This window comes from Crinia signifera, chromosome 4 (genome assembly GCF_055691185.1).
Source record: "Crinia signifera chromosome 4, ASM5569118v1, whole genome shotgun sequence".
Taxonomy (NCBI): domain Eukaryota; kingdom Metazoa; phylum Chordata; class Amphibia; order Anura; family Myobatrachidae; genus Crinia; species Crinia signifera.
In genome coordinates, this window is record NC_139220.1 from 339,319,200 (window position 1) to 339,345,341 (window position 26,142).

Genomic DNA, 26,142 nt, shown 5'->3' on the forward strand with positions numbered 1-26,142 from the left:
TTGATTACTTGCTGTTAAAGTGTTAATAATGTGTACAAAATTATTATACTACTTCATCATTGGGCATTGTGTGAATATTATATATGTATATTATACACACAATGTCCAATGATAAAGTAATATGTTGCTCAGAGCCTGGGCCCTGCCACCAAACTCAATTACTACCTTACAAATGGCAATACAGGCTTTTGCGCATGCACTAGTCATATAACTAGTTTTCACCATCGAATACTTTTGATTCGATGGTTAGTTACCATCGCATCGAAAGTTTCAATGGTGGAAGCACTGCCATCATTTGATGGTTGGCTTCCGATGTCCATCCCTACCCCGGGCCGTCCTCCCTCTCCCCCACCCAGGGCCGTCCTCCCTCTCCCCCACCCAGGGCCGTCCTCCCTCTCCCCCGCCCAGGGCCGCCCTCTCCTCCGCGCTGCCCTGTCATCGTACTGTAGTGTTATTATAGACAGGCAGCGGCGTCTCCCCGGACCCCCCTCCTATCAGTGTGTGTGACTGAGCACCAATGCCGCCCCCTGCCCTGTCTCCCCGGCTACAGGAAGTTCCAGTCACATGTCCTGCAATGGAGGAGCCCAGCTGAGGAGAAGAGGAGAGCAGTAACCACAGGAGCACAGACTCGGTCAGCACTCAGCAGGGGCTCAGGTAAGGTGTCAGTAATGTTTGCTGTGGGAAGGGGGGGCAGTAATGTTTACTTGGGGGGTTTGTCAGCAATGTTTACTTGGGGGGAGGGTTGTCAGCAATGTTTACTTGGGGGGGGGGGGGTTGTCAGCACTGTTTACTTGGGGGGGGGGTTGTCAGCAATGTTTACTTGGGGGGGGGGGTTGTCAGCAATGTTTACTTGGGGGGGTTGTCAGCAATGTTTACTTGGGGGGTTTGTCAGCAATGTTTACTTGGGGGGGTTGTCAGCAATGTTTACTTGGAGGGGTTGTCAGCAATGTTTACTTGGGGGGTTTGTCAGCAATGTTTACTTGGGGGGTTTGTCAGCAATGTTTACTTGGGGGGGTTGTCAGCAATGTTTACTTGGAGGGGTTGTCAGCAATGTTTACTTGGGGGGAGGGTTGTCAGCAATGTTTACTTGGAGGGGTTGTCAGCAATGTTTACTTGGAGGGGTTGTCAGCAATGTTTACTTGGAGGGTTTGTCAGCAATGTTTACTGGGGGGGTTGTCAGCAATGTTTACTGGGGGGGTTGTCAGCAATGTTTACTGGGGGGTTTGTCAGCAATGTTTACTGGGGGGGTTTGTCAGCAATGTTTACTTGGAGGGGTTGTCAGCAATGTTTACTGGGGGGGGTTGTCAGCAATGTTTACTGGGGGGTTTGTCAGCAATGTTTACTTGGAGGGGTTGTCAGCAATGTTTACTTGGGGGGTTTGTCAGCAATGTTTACTTGGGGGGTTTGTCAGCAATGTTTACTTGGAGGGGTTGTCAGCAATGTTTACTTGGAGGGGTTGTCAGCAATGTTTACTTGGGGGGTTTGTCAGCAATGTTTACTTGGGGGGTTTGTCAGCAATGTTTACTGGGGGGGGTTGTCAGCAATGTTTACTGGGGGGGGTTGTCAGCAATGTTTACTTGGGGGGTTTGTCAGCAATGTTTACTTGGGGGGGTTGTCAGCAATGTTTACTTGGGGGGTTTGTCAGCAATGTTTACTTGGGGGGTTTGTCAGCAATGTTTACTTGGGGGGTTTGTCAGCAATGTTTACTTGGGGGGTTTGTCAGCAATGTTTACTGGGGGGGGTTGTCAGCAATGTTTACTTGGAGGGTTTGTCAGCAATGTTTACTGGGGGGGTTGTCAGCAATGTTTACTTGGGGGGTTTGTCAGCAATGTTTACTTGGGGGGGTTGTCAGCAATGTTTACTTGGGGGGTTTGTCAGCAATGTTTACTTGGGGGGGTTGTCAGCAATGTTTACTTGGGGGGTTTGTCAGCAATGTTTACTTGGGGGGTTTGTCAGCAATGTTTACTTGGGGGGTTTGTCAGCAATGTTTACTTGGGGGGTTTGTCAGCAATGTTTACTGGGGGGGGTTGTCAGCAATGTTTACTTGGAGGGTTTGTCAGCAATGTTTACTGGGGGGGTTGTCAGCAATGTTTACTGGGGGGGTTGTCAGCAATGTTTACTTGGGGGGGTTGTCAGCAATGTTTACTTGGGGGGGTTGTCAGCAATGTTTACTTGGAGGGGTTGTCAGTAATGTTTGCTGGGGGGGGGGTTGTCAGTAGTGTTTGCTGGGGGGGGTTGTCAATATTGTTTGCTGGGGGGGTGTTGTTAGTAATGTTTGCTGGGGGGGTTGTCAGTAATGTTTGCTGGGGGGGGGGTTGTCAGTAATGTTTGCTGGGGGGGTTGTCAGTAATGTTTGCTGGGGGGGGGTTGTCAGTAATGTCTGCTGGGGGGGGTTGTCAATATTGTTTGCAGGGGGTTGTTAGTAATGTTTGCTGGGGGGGGGTTGTCAGTAATGTTTGCTCGAGGGGGGGGTTGTCAGTAATGTTTGCTGGGGGGGGGGTTGTCAGTAATGTTTGCTGGGGGGGGGTTTGTTAGTAATGTTTGCTGGGGGGGGGTTGTCAATATTGTTTGCTGGGGGGGGGTTGTCAGTAATGTTTGCTGGGGGGGGGGTTGTCAATATTGTTTGCTGGGGGGGTTGTCAGTAATGTTTGCTGGGGGGGGGGTTGTTAGTAATGTTTGCTGGGGTGGGGGTTGTCAATATTGTTTGCTGGGGGGGGGGGTTGTCAGTAATGTTTGCTGGGGGGGGGTTTGTTAATAATGTTTGCTGGGGGGGGGTTGTTAGTAATGTTTGCTGGGGTGGGGGTTGTTAGTAATGTTTGCTGGGGGGGGGGGGGGTTGTTAGTAATGTTTGCTGGGGTGGGGGTTGTTAGTAATGTTTGCTGGGGGGGGGTGGTTAGTAATGTTTGCTGGGGGGGTTGTCAATATTGTTTGCTGGGGGTTGTTAGTAATGTTTGCTGGGGGGGTTGTCAGTAATGTTTGATTGGGGGGGCAGTACATCTTGCTGGGGAAGAGGGATCAGTAATGTTTGCTGGTGGGTTGTAAGTAGTGTTTGCTGGTGGGGTTGTCAGTAGTGTTTGCTAGTGGGTTGTAAGTAGTGTTTGCTGGTGGGGTTGTCAGTAGTGTTTGCTGGTGGGGTTGTCAGTAGTGTTTGTTGGGGGTTTCAGTAAAATTTGCTTGGGGGGGGGGGGTTGTCAGTAATGTTTGCCAGAGGGGTCGGTAATGTTTGCTAGCGGGGCCTGTCAGTTATGTAAATCCCAATGCACGCACCGCCTCTCCTCCTCTGCACTCATGTGTATGTAGTCAGCAGGGTCTGCATGGCACTGGTGGTTGTGGCGGTGTCACACTGAGCCTGGGCACACTTCCCTGTGCTGCTGCTTGCACTGGAGAAGTTGTGATGAACTTTTGCTCTGGGCGGAATGTACCCGCAGCGATGCTATGGCATATGTATTCACATATGTGATTAGCATCGCAATGCGGGTCTCCGTCACCTCCCTGGGCTCTCCTCACTCCCCCCATGGCTGGAAGCCTAAGCAGGCTGTCCCTGGTGCCTCCTTCTCCCCCCTGCAGCCAGAAGGACCTCCGGCTGCATTGTTAGGGGGAGGAGGAGTTTACCTTCCGGGTCCAGGATTCCTGGAGGAAGGTAAGCCAGAGGGAGGGGGGGTCGACATATGCGGCAGAGGGCGGCGGGTTGCGACTGGCGGCAATAAGAAGCCCATAGGCTTCTATAGGGTATCGCCACCCAAAGGTGGCAATACCTTGGCCGGCGAAAACACAAGTCTTTTTTTTTTTTATATTTTATTAGGTTTCAAAGATCAGATCATTAAAACAAGCCAAAGAAGTGGGGCTGCAATTAGCTCTGACAAGGCTGGCTAGTGTCACACATTGTTTTACTTTCTCCAGTTATACAGCATTAAAAAGCAAAGACTGCTCTTTATCTGCTCCCTGAAGTATCATTAATTGTAAGCTTAATATTAGGGAAGGAAATATATCTAGCAGCCTATGCCTTGGCAATGATATTGGATTTATCAGTATCCAGGTCCTGGTTGGCCATACCCCTGACCAAATGGATGACTATTACGGGCATACGGGTTAGGCCCACTTGGAGGGAGAGTTACAGTGCTACCAGGGGGTGGAGTATGCCTAGGCTGATAGTTTCCTGGCTGGCTTTGTGCCATGCCAGGTTGGAAAGCAGGTGGGACGTTATAACTGGCAGGCTGAAAGGCTTGTGTAGTGTAAGTCTGTGGTGGGTAGTAGTAGTTTATGTATAAGGCGCCACAAAGTGTCCACAGCACCGTACATAGCAATAGTACATAGTGGGTAGGAACCAGATGGGTACTGTTGAGACGTTTGTGAAGGTAGTTGCTGTGACTGGCCTTGAAATCCAAAAGCAGGAGCCTGTGCAGCCTGCTGACTATAGCCCCGAAAATGCTGATTGTAACCAGGATGCGGCGTGCCATACTGCTGCTGGGGCTGGGGTTGACCTTGAACTGATGGATATACAGGCTGCTGTGGATACTGTTGATACATTTGGCCTTCCATCTGACCTGGCTGCTGAGCTCCGGGCTATGGCTGTTGCTGAGGCTGGACCCCTGGAGGATGAGCAGAGGAGGAGGAGGCAATACGATCAGGTGTGCTTGAGTGTTCCTCTACCGGAGCGCTGGGAGGCCCAGTAACTTGGTCCTCTGTTAGTCCAAAAGCAGACATGACATTTTTATTGATTTACTATATTCTTGAGGGGATCAAAAGCAGACATGCTGGCAGCCATAACTTGATTAGACGGCTTAACAGAGGAGTCTGGAGCAGTGGGTTCACAACCATCCACAGATTCAGGGTCCTGCAGGCTGCTTGGAATCCCAGGTTCCATAGGAGGCGCTAAACAATCCAGCAGATGGTTGACTTTGTAACTAAGTTCTACGAGATCTCAGCATAGATACTTCACCTGACTGGATTCTAGAGGACGTGGTTGTCCATTAACAAATAGAGTCAGTTTCAATATCCTACTACACTGTATAGCAAATGATAAGTCAAAGACTTCTTTAATGCAAATTCCGTACCGCCTTCACCATATTGCGTGTGTGTGTGTGTGTGTGTGTGTGTGTATATATATATATATATATATATATATATATATATCTCTATTACCAACCATTGCAGGACACACCCCTGGGTGGAAATAGACACTGTCATGTGTCACTAGACACGCCCTTTGGTTGAAACATGACACACCCCTTCAATGGTGCAACGCTGCGCTCGGTGCATTTTGCCAGCATCTAAAATCTCCCTCATTTTGCTTTTGAAAAGTAGGCAAGTATGAGTATGGGGTATAGTAGTATATGGTGGCAGTAGTATGAGGTATAGTAGTATATGGTGGCAGTAGTATGTGGTATAGTAGTATATGGTGGCAGTAGTACAGTATGTGGTATAGTAGTATATGGTGGCAGTAGTATGAGGTATAGTAGTATGTGGTGGCAGTAGTATGTGGTATAGTAGTATGTGGTGGCAGTAGTATGGGGTATAGTAGTATATGGTGGCAGTAGTATGGGGTATAGTAGTATATGGTGGCAGTAGTATGAGGTATAGTAGTATATGGTGACAGTAGTACAGTATGAGGTATAGTAGTATGTGGTGGCAGTAGTATGTGGTATAGTAGTATGTGGTGGCAGTAGTATGGGGTATAGTAGTATATGGTGGCAGTAGTATGGGGTATAGTAGTACATGGTGGCAGTAGTATGGGGTATAGTAGTATATGGTGACAGTAGTATGTGGTATAGTAGTACATGGTGGCAGTAGTATGTGGTATATGGTGGCAGTAGTAGGAGGTATAGTAATATATGGTGGCAGTAGTATGGGGTATAGTAGTATATGGTGCCAGAAGTATGGGGTATAGTAGTATATGGTGGCAGTAGTATGAGGTATAGTAGTGTATATGGTGGCAGTAGTATGAGGTATAGTATATGGTGGCAGTAGTATGTGGTATATGGTGGCAGTAGTATGTGGTATAGTAGTATATGGTGGCAGTAGTATGTGGTATAGTAGTATATGGTGGCAGTAGTATGGGGTATAGTAGTATATGGTGGCAGTAGTATGGGGTATAGTAGTATATGGTGGCAGTAGTATGGGGTATAGTAGTATTTGGTGGTAGTAGTATGTGGTATAGTAGTATATGGTGGCAGTAGTATATGGTGGCAGTAGTATATGGTGGCAGTAGTATTGGGTATAGTAGCATATGGTGGCAGTAGTATGGGGAATAGTAGTATATGGTGGCAGTAGTATGTGGTGTAGTATATGGTGGCAGTAGTATGGGGTATAGTAGTATATGGTGGCAGTAGTATGGGGTATAGTAATATATGGTGGCAGTAGTATGTGGTATAGTAGTATATGGTGGCAGTATGGGGAATAGTAGTATATGGTGGCAGTATGGGGAATAGTAGTATATGGTGGCAGTAGTATATGGTGGCAGTAGTATGTGGTATAGTAGTATATGGTGGTAGTAGTATGGGGTATAGTAGTATATGGTGGTAGTAGTATGGGGAATAGTAGTATATGGTGGCAGCAGTATAGGAGGAAACCCTATTAGGGCAGCAGTATGGGGGAGGCATTAGTGTGAGGGCAGCAGTATGGGGGGCAGTAGTATGAGGTATAGTAGTATGGGGGGCAGTAGTATGGGGGGGGTAACACTTTTAGGGCAGCAGTATGGGGGAGGCAGTAGTGTGAGTGCAGCAGTATGGGGGTCAGTAGTATATGGTGGTAGTAGTATGGGGAATAGTAGTATATGGTGGCAGTAGTATGGGGGGCAGTAGTATAGTGGCAGTAGTATGGGGTATAGTAGTATATGGTGACCGTAGTATATGGTGACAGTAGTATGGGGTATAGTAGTATATGGGGGGCAGTAGTATGTGGTATAGTAGTATATGGTGGCAGTAGTATGTGGTATTAAGGTTAGTATATGGTGGCAGTAGTATTGGGTATAGTAGTACTGTATATGGTGACAGTAGTATGGGGTATAGTAGTATGTGGTATAGTAGTGTAAGGTGACAGTAGTATGTGGTATAGTAGTATATGGTGGCAGTAGTATGTGGTATAGTAGTATATGGTGGCAGTAGTATGGGGTATAGTAGTATATGGTGGCAGTAGTATGTGGTATAGTAGTATATGGTGGCAGTAGTATGGGGGGCAGTAGTATTGTATATGGTGACAGTAGTATGAGGTATAGTAGTATATGGTGACAGTAGTATGTGGTATAGTAGTATATGGTGACAGTAGTATGTGGTATAGTAGTATATGGTGGCAGTAGTATGTGGTATAGTAGTATATGGTGGCTATAGTATGTGGTATAGTAGTATATGGTGGCAGTAGTATGGGGTATAGTAGTACTGTATATGGTGACAGTAGTATGTGGTATAGTAGTATATGGTGGCAGTAGTATGTGGTATAGTAGTATATGGTGGCAGTAGTATGGGGTATAGTAGTACTGTATATGGTGACAGTAGTATGGGGTATAGTAGTATATGGGGGGCAGTAGTATGTTCTATAGTAGTGTAAGGTGACAGTAGTATGTGGTATAGTAGTATATGGTGGCAGTAATATGATGTATAGTAGGATATGGTGGCAGTAGTATGGGGTATAGTAGGATATGGTGGCAGTAGTATGGGGTATAGTAGTATATGGTGGCAGTAGTATGGGGTATAGTAGTATATGGTGGCAGTAGTATGGGGTATAGTAGTATATGGTGGCAGTAGTATGGGGTATAGTAGTATATGGTGGCAGTAGTATATGGTGGCAGTAGTATGGGGGGCAGTAGTATGGGGTATAGTAGTATATGGTGACCGTAGTATATGGTGACAGTAGTATGGGGTATAGTAGTATATGGGGGGCAGTAGTATGTGGTGGCAGTAGTATATGGTATAGTAGTATATGGTGACAGTAGTATGTGGTATAGTAGTATATGGTGGCAGTAGTATGTGGTATTAAGGTTAGTATATGGTGGCAGTAGTATGTGGTATAGTAGTACTGTATATGGTGACAGTAGTATGGGGTATAGTAGTATATGGGGGGCAGTAGTATGATGTATAGTAGTATATGGTGGCAGTAGTATGTGGTATAGTAGTATATGGTGGCAGTAGTATGTGGTATAGTAGTATATGGTGGCAGTAGTATGGGGTATAGTAGTATATGGTGGCAGTAGTATGGGGTATAGTAGTATATGGTGGCAGTAGTATGTGGTATAGTAGTATATGGTGGCAGTAGTATGGGGTATAGTAGTATATGGTGGCAGTAGTATGGGGTATAGTAGTATATGGTGACAGTAGTATGTGGTATAGTAGTATATGGTGGCAGTAGTATGGGGACAGTAGTATGGGGTATAGTAGTACTGTATATGGTGACAGTAGTATGAGGTATAGTAGTATATGGTGACAGTAGTATGTGTTATAGTAGTATATGGTGGCAGTAGTATGTGGTATAGTAGTATATGGTGGCAGTAGTATGTGGTATAGTAGTATATGGTGGCAGTAGTATGGGGGGCAGTAGTATGGGGTATAGTAGTACTGTATATGGTGACAGTAGTATGTGGTATAGTAGTTTATGGTGGCAATAGTATGTGGTATAGTAGTATATGGTGGCAGTAGTATGTGGTATAGTAGTATATGGTGGCAGTAGCATGGGGTATAGTAGTATATGGTGACAGTAGTATGTGGTATAGTAATATATGGTGGCAGTAGTATGGGGTATAGTAATATATGGTGGCAGTAGTATGGGGTATAGTAATATATGGTGGCAGTAGTATGGGGTATAGTAGTATATGATGGCAGTAGTATGTGGTATAGTAGTATATGGTGACAGTAGTATGGGGTGCAGTAATATGTGGTATAGTAGTATATGGTGGCAGCAGTATGTGGTATAGTAGTATATGGTGGCAGTAGTATGGGGTATAGTAGTATATGGTGGCAGTAGTATGGGGTATAGTAGTATATGGTGGCAGTAGTATGGGGTATAGTAGTATATGGTGGCAGTAGTATGTGGTATAGTAGTATATGGTGACAGTAGTATGTGGTATAGTAGTATATGGTGGCAGTAGTATGTGGTATAGTAGTATATGGTGCCAGTAGTATGGGGTATAGTATATGGTGGCAGCAGTATAGGAGGTAACACTATTAGGGCAGCAGTATGGGCGAGGCATTAGTGTGAGGGCAGCAGTATGGGGGGCAGTAGTATGGGGTATAGTAGTATGGGGGGCAGTAGTATGGGGGGGCAACACTTTTAGGGCAGCAGTATGGGGGAGGCAGTAGTGTGAGGGCAGCAGTATGGGGGGCAGTAGTATGAGGTATAGTAGTATATGGTGGTAGTACTATGGGGTATAGTAGTATGGGGGGGCAGTAGTATGGGGGGGTAACACAATAACGTCAGCAGTATGGGGGAGGCAGTAGTGTGAGGGCAGCAGTATGGGGGGCAGTAGTATGGGGTATAGTAGTATATGGTCACAGTAGTATGGGGTATAGTAGTATATGGTCACAGTAGTATGAGTTATAGTAGTATATGGTGGTAGTAGTATGGGGAATAGTAGTATATGGTGGCAGTAGTATGGGGTATAGTAGTATATGGTGGCAGTAATATGGGGTATAGTAGTATATCGTGACAGTAGTATGTGGTATAGAAGTATATGGTGGCAGTAGTATGTGGTATAGTAGTATATGGTGGCAGTAGTATGGGGTATAGTAGTATATGGTCACAGTAGTATGGGGTATAGTAGTATATGGTGGCAGCAGTATGGGGTATAGTAGTATATGGTCACAGTAGTATGGGGTATAGTAGTATATGGTGGCAGCAGTATAGGAGGAAACCCTATTAGGGCAGCAGTATGGGGGAGGCATTAGTGTGAGGGCAGCAGTATGGGGGGCAGTAGTATGAGGTATAGTAGTATGGGGGGCAGTAGTATGGGGGGGTAACACTTTTAGGGCAGCAGTATGGGGGAGGCAGTAGTGTGAGTGCAGCAGTATGGGGGTCAGTAGTATATGGTGGTAGTAGTATGGGGAATAGTAGTATATGGTGGCAGTAGTATGGGGGGCAGTAGTATAGTGGCAGTAGTATGGGGTATAGTAGTATATGGTGACCGTAGTATATGGTGACAGTAGTATGGGGTATAGTAGTATATGGGGGGCAGTAGTATGTGGTATAGTAGTATATGGTGGCAGTAGTATGTGGTATTAAGGTTAGTATATGGTGGCAGTAGTATTGGGTATAGTAGTACTGTATATGGTGACAGTAGTATGGGGTATAGTAGTATGTGGTATAGTAGTGTAAGGTGACAGTAGTATGTGGTATAGTAGTATATGGTGGCAGTAGTATGTGGTATAGTAGTATATGGTGGCAGTAGTATGGGGTATAGTAGTATATGGTGGCAGTAGTATGGGGTATAGTAGTATATGGTGGCAGTAGTATGGGGTATAGTAGTATATGGTGGCAGTAGTATGTGGTATAGTAGTATATGGTGGCAGTAGTATGGGGGGCAGTAGTATTGTATATGGTGACAGTAGTATGAGGTATAGTAGTATATGGTGACAGTAGTATGTGGTATAGTAGTATATGGTGACAGTAGTATGTGGTATAGTAGTATATGGTGGCAGTAGTATGTGGTATAGTAGTATATGGTGGCTATAGTATGTGGTATAGTAGTATATGGTGGCAGTAGTATGGGGTATAGTAGTACTGTATATGGTGACAGTAGTATGTGGTATAGTAGTATATGGTGGCAGTAGTATGTGGTATAGTAGTATATGGTGGCAGTAGTATGGGGTATAGTAGTACTGTATATGGTGACAGTAGTATGGGGTATAGTAGTATATGGGGGGCAGTAGTATGTTCTATAGTAGTGTAAGGTGACAGTAGTATGTGGTATAGTAGTATATGGTGGCAGTAGTATGAGGTATAGTAGTATATGGTGGCAGTAATATGATGTATAGTAGGATATGGTGGCAGTAGTATGGGGTATAGTAGTATATGGTGGCAGTAGTATGGGGTATAGTAGTATATGGTGGCAGTAGTATGGGGTATAGTAGTATATGGTGGCAGTAGTATGTGGTATAGTAGTATATGGTGGCAGTAGTATATGGTGGCAGTAGTATGGGGGGCAGTAGTATAGTGGCAGTAGTATGGGGTATAGTAGTATATGGTGACCGTAGTATATGGTGACAGTAGTATGGGGTATAGTAGTATATGGGGGGCAGTAGTATGTGGTGGCAGTAGTATATGGTATAGTAGTATATGGTGACAGTAGTATGTGGTATAGTAGTATATGGTGGCAGTAGTATGTGGTATTAAGGTTAGTATATGGTGGCAGTAGTATGTGGTATAGTAGTACTGTATATGGTGACAGTAGTATGGGGTATAGTAGTATATGGGGGGCAGTAGTATGATGTATAGTAGTATATGGTGGCAGTAGTATGTGGTATAGTAGTATATGGTGGCAGTAGTATGTGGTATAGTAGTATATGGTGGCAGTAGTATGGGGTATAGTAGTATATGGTGGCAGTAGTATGGGGTATAGTAGTATATGGTGGCAGTAGTATGTGGTATAGTAGTATATGGTGGCAGTAGTATGGGGTATAGTAGTATATGGTGACAGTAGTATGTGGTATAGTAGTATATGGTGACAGTAGTATATGGTGGCAGTAGTATGGGGACAGTAGTATGGGGTATAGTAGTACTGTATATGGTGACAGTAGTATGAGGTATAGTAGTATATGGTGACAGTAGTATGTGGTATAGTAGTATATGGTGGCAGTAGTATGTGGTATAGTAGTATATGGTGGCAGTAGTATGTGGTATAGTAGTATATGGTGGCAGTAGTATGGGGGGCAGTAGTATGGGGTATAGTAGTACTGTATATGGTGACAGTAGTATGTGGTATAGTAGTTTATGGTGGCAATAGTATGTGGTATAGTAGTATATGGTGGCAGTAGTATGTGGTATAGTAGTATATGGTGGCAGTAGCATGGGGTATAGTAGTATATGGTGACAGTAGTATGTGGCATAGTAATATATGGTGGCAGTAGTATGGGGTATAGTAATATATGGTGGCAGTAGTATGGGGTATAGTAATATATGGTGGCAGTAGTATGGGGTATAGTAGTATATGATGGCAGTAGTATGTGGTATAGTAGTATATGGTGACAGTAGTATGGGGTGCAGTAATATGTGGTATAGTAGTATATGGTGGCAGCAGTATGTGGTATAGTAGTATATGGTGGCAGTAGTATGGGGTATAGTAGTATATGGTGGCAGTAGTATGGGGTATAGTAGTATATGGTGGCAGTAGTATGGGGTATATTAGTATATGGTGGCAGTAGTATGTGGTATAGTAGTATATGGTGACAGTAGTATGTGGTATAGTAGTATATGGTGGCAGTAGTATGTGGTATAGTAGTATATGGTGCCAGTAGTATGGGGTATAGTATATGGTGGCAGCAGTATAGGAGGTAACACTATTAGGGCAGCAGTATGGGCGAGGCATTAGTGTGAGGGCAGCAGTATGGGGGGCAGTAGTATGGGGTATAGTAGTATGGGGGGCAGTAGTATGGGGGGGCAACACTTTTAGGGCAGCAGTATGGGGGAGGCAGTAGTGTGAGGGCAGCAGTATGGGGGGCAGTAGTATGAGGTATAGTAGTATATGGTGGTAGTACTATGGGGTATAGTAGTATGGGGGGGCAGTAGTATGGGGGGGTAACACAATAACGTCAGCAGTATGGGGGAGGCAGTAGTGTGAGGGCAGCAGTATGGGGGGCAGTAGTGTGGGGTATAGTAGTATATGGTCACAGTAGTATGGGGTATAGTAGTATATGGTCACAGTAGTATGGGTTATAGTAGTATATCGTGACAGTAGTATGTGGTATAGAAGTATATGGTGGCAGTAGTATGTGGTATAGTAGTATATGGTGGCAGTAGTATGGGGTATAGTAGTATATGGTCACAGTAGTATGGGGTATAGTAGTATATGGTGGCAGCAGTATGGGGTATAGTAGTATATGGTCACAGTAGTATGGGGTATAGTAGTATATGGTGGCAGCAGTATGGGGTATAGTAGTATATGGTGGCAGTAGTATGTGGTATAGTAGTATATGGTGACAGTAGTATGGGGTATAGTAGTATATGGTGGCAGTAGTATGTGGTATAGTAGTATATGGTGGCAGTAGTATGGGGAATAGTAGTATATGGTGGCAGTAGTATGTGGTATAGTAGTATATCGTGACAGTAGTATGGGGTATTGTAGTATATGGTGGCAGTAGTATGTGGTATAGAAGTATATGGTGGCAGTAGTATGTGGTATAGTAGTATATGGTGGCAGTAGTATGGGGTATAGTAGTATATGGTCACAGTAGTATGGGGTATAGTAGTATATGGTGGCAGTAGTATGGGGAATAGTAGTATATGGTGGCAGTAGTATGTGGTATAGTAGTATATGGTGGCAGTAGTATGGGGGGCAGTAGTATGGGGTATAGTAGTATATAGTCACAGTAGTATGGGGTATAGTAGTATATGGTGACAGTAGTATGTGGTATAGTAGTATATGGTGGCAGTAGTATGGGGTATAGTAGTATATGGTGACAGTAGTATGTAGTATAGTAGTATATGGTCACAGTAGTATGTGGTATAGTAGTATATGGTGGCAGTAGTATGAGGTATAGTAGTATATGGTGGCAGTAGTATGAGGTATAGTAGTATATGGGGGGCAGTAGTATGTTCTATAGTAGTGTAAGGTGACAGTAGTATGTGGTATAGTAGTATATGGTGGCAGTAGTATGAGGTATAGTAGTATATGGTGGCAGTAATATGATGTATAGTAGGATATGGTGGCAGTAGTATGGGGTATAGTAGTATATGGTGGCAGTAGTATGGGGTATAGTAGTATATGGTGGCAGTAGTATGGGGTATAGTAGTATATGGTGGCAGTAGTATGTGGTATAGTAGTATATGGTGGCAGTAGTATATGGTGGCAGTAGTATGGGGGGCAGTAGTATGGGGTATAGTAGTATATGGTGACCGTAGTATATGGTGACAGTAGTATGGGGTATAGTAGTATATGGGGGGCAGTAGTATGTGGTGGCAGTAGTATATGGTATAGTAGTATATGGTGACAGTAGTATGTGGTATAGTAGTATATGGTGGCAGTAGTATGTGGTATTAAGGTTAGTATATGGTGGCAGTAGTATGGGGTATAGTAGTACTGTATATGGTGACAGTAGTATGGGGTATAGTAGTATATGGGGGGCAGTAGTATGATGTATAGTAGTATATGGTGGCAGTAGAATGTGGTATAGTAGTATATGGTGGCAGTAGTATGTGGTATAGTAGTATATGGTGGCAGTAGTTTGTGGTATAGTAGTATATGGTGGCAGTAGTATGTGGTATAGTAGTATATGGTGGCAGTAGTATGGGGTATAGTAGTATATGGTGGCAGTAGTATGTGGTATAGTAGTATATGGTGGCAGTAGTATATGGTGGCAGTAGTATGGGGACAGTAGTATGGGGTATAGTAGTACTGTATATGGTGACAGTCGTATGAGGTATAGTAGTATATGGTGACAGTAGTATGTGGTATAGTAGTATATGGTGGCAGTAGTATGTGGTATAGTAGTATATGGTGGCAGTAGTATGTGGTATAGTAGTATATGGTGGCAGTAGTATGTGGTATAGTAGTATATGGTGGCAGTAGTATGGGGGGCAGTAGTATGGGGTATAGTAGTACTGTATATGGTGACAGTAGTATGTGGTATAGTAGTTTATGGTGGCAGTAGTATGTGGTATAGTAGTATATGGTGGCAGTAGCATGGGGTATAGTAGTATATGGTGACAGTAGTATGTGGTATAGTAATATATGGTGGCAGTAGTATGGGGTATAGTAATATATGGTGGCAGTAGTATGGGGTATAGTAATATATGGTGGCAGTAGTATGGGGTATAGTAGTATATGGTGGCAGTAGTATGTGGTATAGTAGTATATGGTGACAGTAGTATGGGGTATATTAGTATATGGTGGCAGTAGTATGTGGTATAGTAGTATATGGTGACAGTAGTATGTGGTGTAGTAGTATATGGTGGCAGTAGTATGTGGTATAGTAGTATATGGTGCCAGTAGTATGGGGTATAGTATATGGTGGCAGCAGTATAGGAGGTAACACTATTAGGGCAGCAGTATGGGCGAGGCATTAGTGTGAGGGCAGCAGTATGGGGGGCAGTAGTATGGGGTATAGTAGTATGGGGGGCAGTAGTATGGGGGGGCAACACTTTTAGGGCAGCAGTATGGGGGAGGCAGTAGTGTGAGGGCAGCAGTATGGGGGGCAGTAGTATGAGGTATAGTAGTATATGGTGGCAGTAGTATGGGGTATAGTAGTATGGGGGGGTAACACAATAACGTCAGCAGTATGGGGGAGGCAGTAGTGTGAGGGCAGCAGTATGGGGGGCAGTAGTATGGGGTATAGTAGTATATGGTCACAGTAGTATGGGGTATAGTAGTAAATGGTCACAGTAGTATGGGGTATAGTAGTATATGGTGGTAGTAGTATGGGGAATAGTAGTATATGGTGGCAGTAGTATGGGGTATAGTAGTATATGGTGGCAGTAATATGGGGTATAGTAGTATATCGTGACAGTAGTATGGGGTATAGTAGTATATGGTGGCAGTAGTATGGGGTATTGTAGTATATGGTGGCAGTAGTATGTGGTATAGAAGTATATGGTGGCAGTAGTATGTGGTATAGTAGTATATGGTGGCAGTAGTATGGGGTATAGTAGTATATGGTCACAGTAGTATGGGGTATAGTAGTATATGGTGGCAGCAGTATGGGGTATAGTAGTATATGGTCACAGTAGTATGGGGTATAGTAGTATATGGTGGCAGCAGTATGGGGTATAGTAGTAGATGGTGGCAGTAGTATGTGGTATAGTAGTATATGGTGACAGTAGTATGGGGTATAGTAGTATATGGTGGCAGTAGTATGTGGTATAGTAGTATATGGTGGCAGTAGTATGGGGAATAGTAGTATATGGTGGCAGTAGTATGTGGTATAGTAGTATATCGTGACAGTAGTATGGGGTATAGTAGTATATGGTGGCAGTAGTATGGGGTATTGTAGTATATGGTGGCAGTAGTATGTGGTATAGAAGTATATGGTGGCAGTAGTATGTGGTATAGTAGTATATGGTGGCAGTAGTATGGGGTATAGTAGTATATGGTCACAGTAGTATGGGGTATAGTAGTATATGGTGGCAGTAGTATGGGGAATAGTAGTATATGGTGGCAGTAGTATGTGGTATAGTAGTATATGGTGGCAGTAGTATGGGGGGCAGTAGTATGGGGTATAGTAGTATTTGGTCACAGTAGTATGGGGTATAGTAGTATATGGTGACAGTAGTATGTGGTATAGTAGTATATGGTGGCAGTAGTATGGGGTATAGTAGTATATGGTGACAGTAGTATGTAGTATAGTAGTATATGGTCACAGTAGTATGTGGTATAGTAGTATATGGTGGCAGTAGTATGAGGTATAGTAGTATATGGTGGCAGTAGTATGAGGTATATTAGTATATGGTGGCAGTAGTATGTGGTATAGTAGTATATGGTGGCAGTAGTATGGGGTATAGTAGTACATGGTGGCAGTAGTATATGGTGGCAGTAGTATGTGGTATAGTATTATATGGTGCCAGTAGTATGTGGTATAGTAGTATATGGTGGCAGTAGTATGGGGTATAGTAGTATATGGTGGCAGTAGTATGGGGTATAGTAGTATATGGTGGCAGTAGTATGGGGTATAGTAGTGTGGGGGGCAGTAGTATGGGGGGGGGGGTAACACAATAACGGCAGCAGTATGGGGGAGGCAGTAGTGTGAGGGCAGCAGTATGGGGTACAGTAGTATGGTGGGGTAACACTATTAGGGCAGTAGTATGGGGGGCAGTAATATGGGGGGGCAGTAGTATGGGGGATAACACTATTAGGGCAGTAGTATGGGGGCAGTAGTATGGGGGGGCAGTAGAATGGTTTAACACTATTAGGGCAGCAGTATGGGGAAGGCAGTAGTATGGGGTATAGTAGTATGTGGGGGCAGTAGTGTGTGGGGGGGTTACACAATAACGGCAGCAGTATGGGGGAGGCAGTAGTGTGAGGGCAGCAGTATGGGGGGCAGTAGTATGGGGTATAGTAGTATATGGTGGCAGTAGTATGGGGTATAGTAGTATGGGGGGTAACACTATTAGGGCAGCAGTATGGGGGAGGCAGTAGTATGGGGGGCAGTAGTATGGGGGGGTAACACTATTAGGGCAGCAGTATGGGGGAGGCAGTAGTATGGGGGGCAGTAGTATGGGGGGGTAACACTATTAGGGCATTAGTATGGGGGGCAGTAGTATGGGGTATAGTAATATGGGGGGCAGTAGTATGGGTGGCAACACTATTAGGGCAGTAGTATGGGGGGCAGTAGTATGGGGTATAGTAATATGGGGGGGGCAGTAGAATGGGGGTAACACTATTAGGGCAGCAGTATGGGGAAGGCAGTAGTAGTATGGGGGGCAGTAGTAGTATGGGGGGGGGGGTAACACTATTAGTATGCGGACAACACGCTGCATCCAGCAATAATCAGGCTGAGCCACTTCCCTTCGCTGCCTTTAAATGTGTCTGATAACCGGCCGGACAGAGATCTGCTCAGGTCAGCAAATAACATGTCACAGGGGCAGGAAGCCGCAGGGATTGTTACACACGTAACAGTATCCCCTTATACATATGTAGTATGTACTAAGCACACGTGTCACAGGGGCAGGAAGCCACAGGGATTGTTATACACGTAACAGTATCCCCTTATACACATGTAGTATGTACTAAGCACATGTGTCACAGGGGCAGGAAGCCGCAGGGATTGTTACACACGTAACAGTATCCCCTTATACATATGTAGTTTGTACTAAGCACACGTGTCACAGGGGCAGGAAGCCGCAGGGATTGTTACACACGTAACAGTATACCTCATACCTCACAACAACACTGTACAGATCCAGACAAGGTGGACGTGTAATAAACTATGTAGCACTTCTCCAAACAGTGCACAATACAAAGAAAAGAGGTGCTAGATGGAATGGTCGCCCTTATGCTGTATATATTACACAGGACAGGCACAGTGCAACAAACCAATCACTTTAGCGACAGGGACTGACACAGTTGTGGCTGAAGTGATTGGTTTGTTTGGGCGCCAACAATGAGCTGTCCCTGCACAAACTATCTCTACAGAGGCAAGATGTCATTGTCATCATCATTGTCATATTCATCAATCATCATCTTCATCATCTGATTCAACCATCAGTGTGTACATCCTTTCTTCTCACATGCTACAGGGATTTGGTAGTCTGGACACAGCTCCTCAATTAACTGTTTAAAACCCACAGTATTATAGGTGGACACTTGACTCGCATCTTATACCAGCATAGCTATTACGGCATCAGTAATCCACAAAGCAACTGGGTGACTGCTGTCATCGGCACTCACCTCTCCTAGTGTTGGGGTGCCTGCTAAATAGTGGGGTCCCGTGAAGGGGGCTGCAGGATTAAATGCATTGATCATCAATATAAGAACTTAGTCTCCATTTTTATTAAAATTAGTCAATTTAGTGAGTACAGAACACATACATACATATATATATATATATATATATATATATATATATATATATATATATATATATATATATATATATATATATATATATATATATATATATATACAGAACAGGTAGATGAAACCAAACTGGTTTAATAAGTGCTGTGGCAACGGTTCGGGGCTGCGGCCCTTACTCGAGTATATAAAATATATACTGTATACTGTATATACTGTATATATATATAGCGCAAGTCCTTAAATAAATTAACCTGGAACCAATCCGTCCCGTCTGCTTAAATATTTCAAGCACTTTAGCCCAATGTTAGACCGGCTGCTCCACAAATTGCCCGAGCGGTCACCTGGATTCACAGGTCACAAATTCTGGAACAAGAAAAAGGAGCGCTCCATTGTGCTTATATCATTTATTATGCAGATAACAAAAAAGTAATCCATCAGGTACACATAAGAATGGTATCACGTACCCCAATCAGCGGGTGATGACAATGTATGCCTGCTGCTCCGGGCAGCGGTTACACTCGAGTCCACTCTCTCGCACTGCAGAATGACCGATGCCAGGCCACGCCCCAACGCGTTTCATCACAGACTTCATCAGGGGTATAAAAAATCTCTAAGTGGCGAGACAGAGAAAGCCATAATATTAAAGAAGGGGAGGGTGGATGTCGGTAAATCAAGAAATGTAAATATAACAAGGCAGTGTACATACCGATGTTTTAGTGGTCATTTATATGAAAAAGCTTTTTCATATATAAAGATTTACTAGCTCCAAAGTGTGTAGGTCCTCTTGGACCCCTTATAGTTTGATACCTTCACCGGTATCTGTGGATGTTTATACCAGTGTTCAGGGGATACTTACTGTATACGACAGACCCAAAATGGGCTATACATACTGTACCAAACGATGTTATCCGGATAAAAGACCCGGGGCCCCCAGCAAGGTTTAGGGACACCCACAAACCCAGTTCATATCCAATAGGATCACAACATGGGAGAAGCGGGACTAACAACTAGGTATATTTCCACTGTCCTTCAGCATTAACGTCTTTGTGCATTCAGTGTTTGTGTGTTTTATAAACAGGAGATTATTCTTTATATTTGACTAATTGTCTATTTATTATTATTATTATTATTATTATTATTATTATTATTAATATTATTATTATTATATTCTTATTCATTTTGAATTATATTGTGATACCCAATTGATCACCAGTGTATGTTTAGTTAAGCGCTCCACCGCCATTTCTCTTTGTTAGTTTATCAGTATGTATGTGGTGTGTGTGAGTGTAATAAAGTTATACATTTCGGGCGTATGTGTGAGTGTGTGAGTGTGTGTGTGTGTGTGTGTGTGTGTATGTGTGTTTGTGTGTGTATGTGGTGTGTGTGAGTGTAATAAAGTTATACATTTCGGGCGTATGTGTGCTTATTTGCCAATTGGTTCTGCTGTACGGACTAAGAGATCCAACATGGCCATTAATGCCCCGCATGCTGGGACTTGTGGTCAGGGGTACTGCAGACAGACCCAGGCTTCAGTCTTTCCCAGGACCCCTGCCCAGGCTGACCAGTCAGGGGGCTAATGCTTTGGCCAGGGGAACTTGTATAAAAGGTCTCCCCCCCGGCTGTGGCATTGCCCTGCTGGCTGGTTGGGCCTGGTGTTGGTTCTTGAAATATGGGGGACCCCCTACTCGTTTTGTCCCCCATATTTTGGGAACCAGGAGCGGCCTTTGAGCCTGGTGCTGGTTTTTAAAAATACAGGGACCCCTACTTGTTTGGTTCTCTGATTTTTTAAAACCAGGACCGGCTCTTTGGTACACAGTGGGGTACGGACAACATTAGCATTACTGTATACACAGTAGGTCACATTACCGGTTAGACAGTGGGGTATGGCCAGCAGTCACAGTGCCATATACACAGTAGGGTACAGACTGTAGTCACAGTAACATATACACAGTGGGACCCAGACAGCAGTCAGCAGTTACAGTATCGTATGCACAGTAGGGGTAAAGCCAACAGTCACAGTATAGTATACACAGTGGGGTACAGACACCAGTTACAGTACCATATGTTCAGTTGGGTACGTCCAGCACTCACAGTACCATATACACAGTTAGGTACAGACAACAGTCACAGTACCATATACACAGTGGGTTATTGACAACATTTACAGTACTGTATACACAGTGGGTGTGCATCCAGCAGTCACAGTACTGTATACACAGTTGGGTACAGACAACAGTAACAATACCGTATACACAGTTGGGTACGGCCAGCAGTCACGTCACAGTACCGTATACACAGTTGGGTACAGACAACAGTCACAGTACTGTTTATACAGCGGGTGTGCGTCCAGCAGTCACAGTACTGTATACACAGTTGGGTACAGACAACAGTAACAATACCGTACACACAGTTGGGTACGGCCAGCAGTCACGTCACAGTACCGTATACACAGTTGGGTACAGACAACAGTCACAGTACTGTTTATACAGCGGGTGTGCGTCCAGCAGTCACAGTACTGTATAGACCCTTGACACTCCAGATGTTTTTAACCTACACATCCCAGCATGCTCTGCTTCAGTTTTGCTATTTTGGTCATGCTAAATCTGATGCAGAGCATGCTGGGATGTGTAGTTTAACAACAGCTGGAGTGTCAAGGTTAGCCATCAAGGGTACAGACAGTGGGGTAAAGACAGCAATGACAGTACAGTATACACAGTGGGGTATGGACAGGAGTCACAGTACAGTACAGTATACACAATGGAGTACGTACAGCAGTCACAGTACCATATACACAATGGAGTACGTACAGCAGTCACAGTACCATATACACAGTGGGGTAGAGATAGAAATCACAGTAAGGTACCGACAGCAGTTAAAGTAACGTTTGCACTCTGGGTTACAGACATCAGTCACAGTACTGTATACACAGTAGGGGACAGTACCATATACACAATGGAGTACATACAGCAGTCACAGTACCATATACACAATGGTGTAGAAACAAAAGTCACAGTACTGTATACACAGTGGGATGCAGACAGCAGTCACAGTACTGTATACACAGTGGGTGAGCAGACAGCAGTCACAGTACTGTATACACAGTGTGGTGAGCAGACAGCAGTCACAGTACTGTATACACAGTGGGATGCAGACAGCAGTCACAGAACTGTATACACAGTGTGGTGAGCAGACAGCAGTCACAGTACTGTATACACAGTGGGTGAGCAGACAGCAGTCACAGTACTGTATACACAGTGGGTGAGCAGACAGCAGTCACAGTACTGTATACACAGTGGGTGAGCAGACAGCAGTCACAGTACTGTATACACAGTGGGATGCAAACAGCAGTTACAGTAACATATAAACAGTGGGGAACAAACAGCAGTCACAGTACCATATACACAATGGTGTAGAAACAAAAGTCACAGTACTGTATACACAGTGGGATGCAGACAGCAGTCACAGTAATGTATACACAGTGGGATGCAGACAGCAGTCACAGTAATGTATACACAGTAGGGGACAGTACCATATACACAATGGAGTACGTACAGCAGTCACAGTACCATATACACAATGGTGTAGAAACAAAAAGTCACAGTACTGTATACACAGTGGGTGAGCAGACAGCAGTCACAGTACTGTATACACAGTGGGATGCAGACAGCAGTTACAGTAATGTATACACAGTGGGATGCAGACAGCAGTTACAGTAACGTATACACAGTGGGTGAGCAGACAGCAGTCACAGTACTGTATACACAGTGGGATGCAGACAGCAGTCACAGTACTGTATACACAGTGGGTGAGCAGACAGCAGTCACAGTAATGTATACACAGTGGGTGAGCAGACAGCAGTCACAGTAATGTATACTCAGTGGGATGCAGACAGCAGTTACAGTAACGTATACACTGTGGGTGAGCAGACAGCAGTCACAGTACTGTATACACAGTGGGATGCAGACAGCAGTCACAGTACTGTATACACAGTGGGATGCAGACAGCAGTCACAGTACTGTATACACAGTGGGATGCAGACAGCAGTCACAGTAATGTATACACAGTGGGATGCAGACAGCAGTCACAGTAACGTATACACAGTGGGATGCAGACAGCAGTTACAGTAACGTATACACAGTGGGTGAGCAGACAGCAGTCACAGTACTGTATACACAGTGGGATGCAGACAGCAGTTACAGTAACGTATACACAGTGGGTGAGCAGACAGCAGTCACAGTACAGTATACACAGTGGGTGAGCAGACAGCAGTCACAGTAATGTATACACAGTGGGATGCAGACAGCAGTTACAGTAACGTATACACAGTGGGTGAGCAGACAGCAGTCACAGTAATGTATACACAGTGGGATGCAGACAGCAGTTACAGTAACGTATACACAGTGGGTGAGCAGACAGCAGTCACAGTAATGTATACACAGTGGGATGCAGACAGCAGTTACAGTAACGTATACACAGTGGGTGAGCAGACAGCAGTCACAGTAATGTATACACAGTGGGATGCAGACAGCAGTCACAGTAACATATACACAGTGGGTGAGCAGACAGCAGTCACAGTACAGTATACACAGTAGGTGAGCAGACAGCAGTCACAGTAATGTATACACAGTAGGATGCAGACAGCAGTTACAGTAACGTATAAACAGTGGGGAACAAACAGCAGTCACAGTACTGTATACACAGTGGGATGCAGACAGCAGTTACAGTAATGTATACACAGTGGAAGCAGACAGTAGTTACAGTACAGTATACACAGTGGGTGAGCAGACAGCAGTCACAGTAATGTATACACAGTGGGATGCAGACAGCAGTTACAGTAACATAAACAGTCGGCCACAGACAAAAATTACATTACTGTATACACAGTGGGTGTGCGGACAGAAGTCACATTACTGTATAGACAGTGGGGTATGGCCAGCAGTCACATTACTGTATAGACAGTGGGGTATGGCCAGCAGTCACATTACTGTATAGACAGTGGGTTACAGACAGCAGTCACATTAATGTATACACAGTAGGGTACAGACAGCCATAGGGGCCGATTTATGTTTTTGCTGGTGGGTGCTCAAGCCAAAAATATAGGGGAGTGTCTTCACAGAGAAGGGGCGTGGCCACAAAATAATACTAATTTATTTTACGCAGCGCAGTTGTTATTCAAATTACGGCAGCAGAGTTAACCTCCCCACCACCAGTGCCTCACATCGCGAGCTGGAGGAGTCTCACCCCCAAACCCCCCCCCATATGTGACTCTTCCCACTCATATGACTGTTTCCCCCGGACCACCTATCCACAGGGCCGGCGCTACCCACTCAGCAGCTCCTGCAAAGCAGGGAGTCACCATGCTGAAAAGGCGCTGTCTCCCTCCCTGGTCTGCTAAAGCTGCCTCACTGCCTCCTGCACGCCGCCCGCAGCGCCTGTCTGACAGTGGGCGGGCAGCAGTATAAACAGCTGCTTCCTACACCACGAGTGCACACAGCCTGCACACTGCCCGCAGTGCCTGTCTGACAGCAGGCGGCAGTATGGAGAGGCTGAGCAGCTCCCTGCACCGCGCACACACTGTCCTCCTCCTGTGACCTGCCCCCTCTTCCTCACGGACACTTGCACTGAGACATGTAGCGCTGTCTGTGAATGCCTAGATGACATGTCATGTCCGGATCCGCCCCCTACCTGTCAGCTGTCAATCAAATGACGAACAGGCAGCAGCGCCGCCTCCCCTTCCTTCCCTCTTCTCAGTGTGCTGTGCCAGTGCCACTGCCAGTCCTCAAAACTCCACCCCCTCTATCTCCTCCCCTCTTCTTCCATCTCCTCCTTCTCTCCCCTCCTTTCCCCCTCAGTCACGAGTGCTGCACATACCTTGTGTACTGCTTTCGGGTCGCATAGCACACACATTGCATGCATGACGTGCGATGCGATCTAGCACATAACGTATGCGATTCTCGCAGCGTGTATGGGCACCTTTAGTGCCTGCAACATTTTGCAAACAAAGCACTGAGATGGTGTATGCATACATGTACATGCACCCGAGATCCTCCATAGGATCCCATGTTGCATACACTCCCACAATCGGGCTGCAGCTTGTTACAATGGCAATGTGAAAGGGCGCAAAATGTATGGTTTGCAGGAGGGCGCCGGACACCCTAGCACCGGCCCTGCCTATCCATATACGCCTCGGCCTCAAAATGTGCCTGTTCCCCCATATATATACACACACCGGACCCCACCTTAACCAGCACCAGGGCGCACAACTCAACCAGCACCAGGCATACACCTCAACCAGCACCAGGCATATACCTCAACCAGCACCAGGCATATACCTCAACCAGAACCAGGTGCACCTCACACTTGGGCTCACACCTCACCCAGCACCAGGACACAAACCCAGGGCACCCATGACTGAGGGAATCAGTGTACATGTTAGTTACATTGTACACTGAAGTACAAGTCTCCTACCTGGGACACGGACTCCGTGCTTCAACATGACATGGTCAGGGGGATCTGTGACCTTCAACTCTCCCGACATGCTGTCCCTCCTCTGAACAGCCGCAGTCTCTTAGAGAGGCACAGTCCGCGGGGACCGGGAGGTACTGTAACATTGGGCAGACAGCGGCGGCTCTGGCTGGAATGGTCAACCCCCCCTGATGGCCACCCTGCTGTAACCTTCTGGCGCCCTCCCTACGTCCCTGCTCCTGTGCCCCCTTCTCCTTCAGCAAGTGGCCGTGGGTCCCTGCTCCATCTTCTCCTGTACTCCGCGACGTGACGTGCTGGCCTCACACCGCGCTCCCTCTCCCCCGCCCTGCGCTGTACTGACTCAGGAGGAGTACAGCGCAGGGCGGGGGGAGAACACGGTGTGACGCCAGTGCGTCACATCGTGAGCCGGCCAGCCAGAGCATTAATATGGGTGGGCTGGCTGAGCGGCCAGCTGACTCAACGGGCGGCGGGCCTGGTGGGTGCTTAAGATTTTCCGTGGGTGCTCAGGCCCCGGAGCACCCACGGAACCGGCGCCTATCCAGACAGCAATAGTGAATATCTCCCTCAGCAGTGAACCGCATCAACATGCAGTCAGCATCTGCAAAGTGGTACAATAGGAGGGATTCTGTTTATTTCATTTTGTGTTGAAGATGGAAAAGATACAGTTACCTTTAGTTGTTTAGGAGGATCTGATAGTCTTATACACTAAAATGAAGCTGATCTGTATCAATCTATTGACCCCAGAAATGGTTATAATGTCAAGTTTCCATTTTACACTTAGGGCCTTATTCAGATCTGAGCTCAGTACAAATTTGTTTGGAAAATGGGCAAAACCATGTGCACTGCAGGTGGGGCAGATGTAACGTGCAGAGAGTTAGATTTGGGTGGGGTGTGTTCAAACTGAAATCTAAATTCCAGTGTAAAAATAATGCAGCCAGTATTCACCCTGCACAGAAACAAAATAACTCACACAAATCTAACTCTCTCTCTGTACAGGTTACATCTTC

General features: G+C 45.3%; 1 protein-coding gene and 1 pseudogene across 2 annotated transcripts in view; one reads left to right on the plus strand and one right to left on the minus strand.

Moving 5' to 3' along the window:
- LOC146076064 (C-type lectin domain family 10 member A-like) overlaps window positions 1-26,142 on the plus strand; it is a 155,453-nt gene that overhangs the window by 23,116 nt on the left and 106,195 nt on the right. For both annotated transcript variants that reach the window (XM_083185886.1, XM_083185887.1), the window contains exon 2: window positions 551-654. The gene's annotated coding sequence lies outside the window, so the exon portion shown is untranslated. The remainder of the gene's footprint in view (window positions 1-550; window positions 655-26,142) is intronic.
- Window positions 4,084-25,187, minus strand: LOC146073530 (protein TFG pseudogene; annotated as a pseudogene).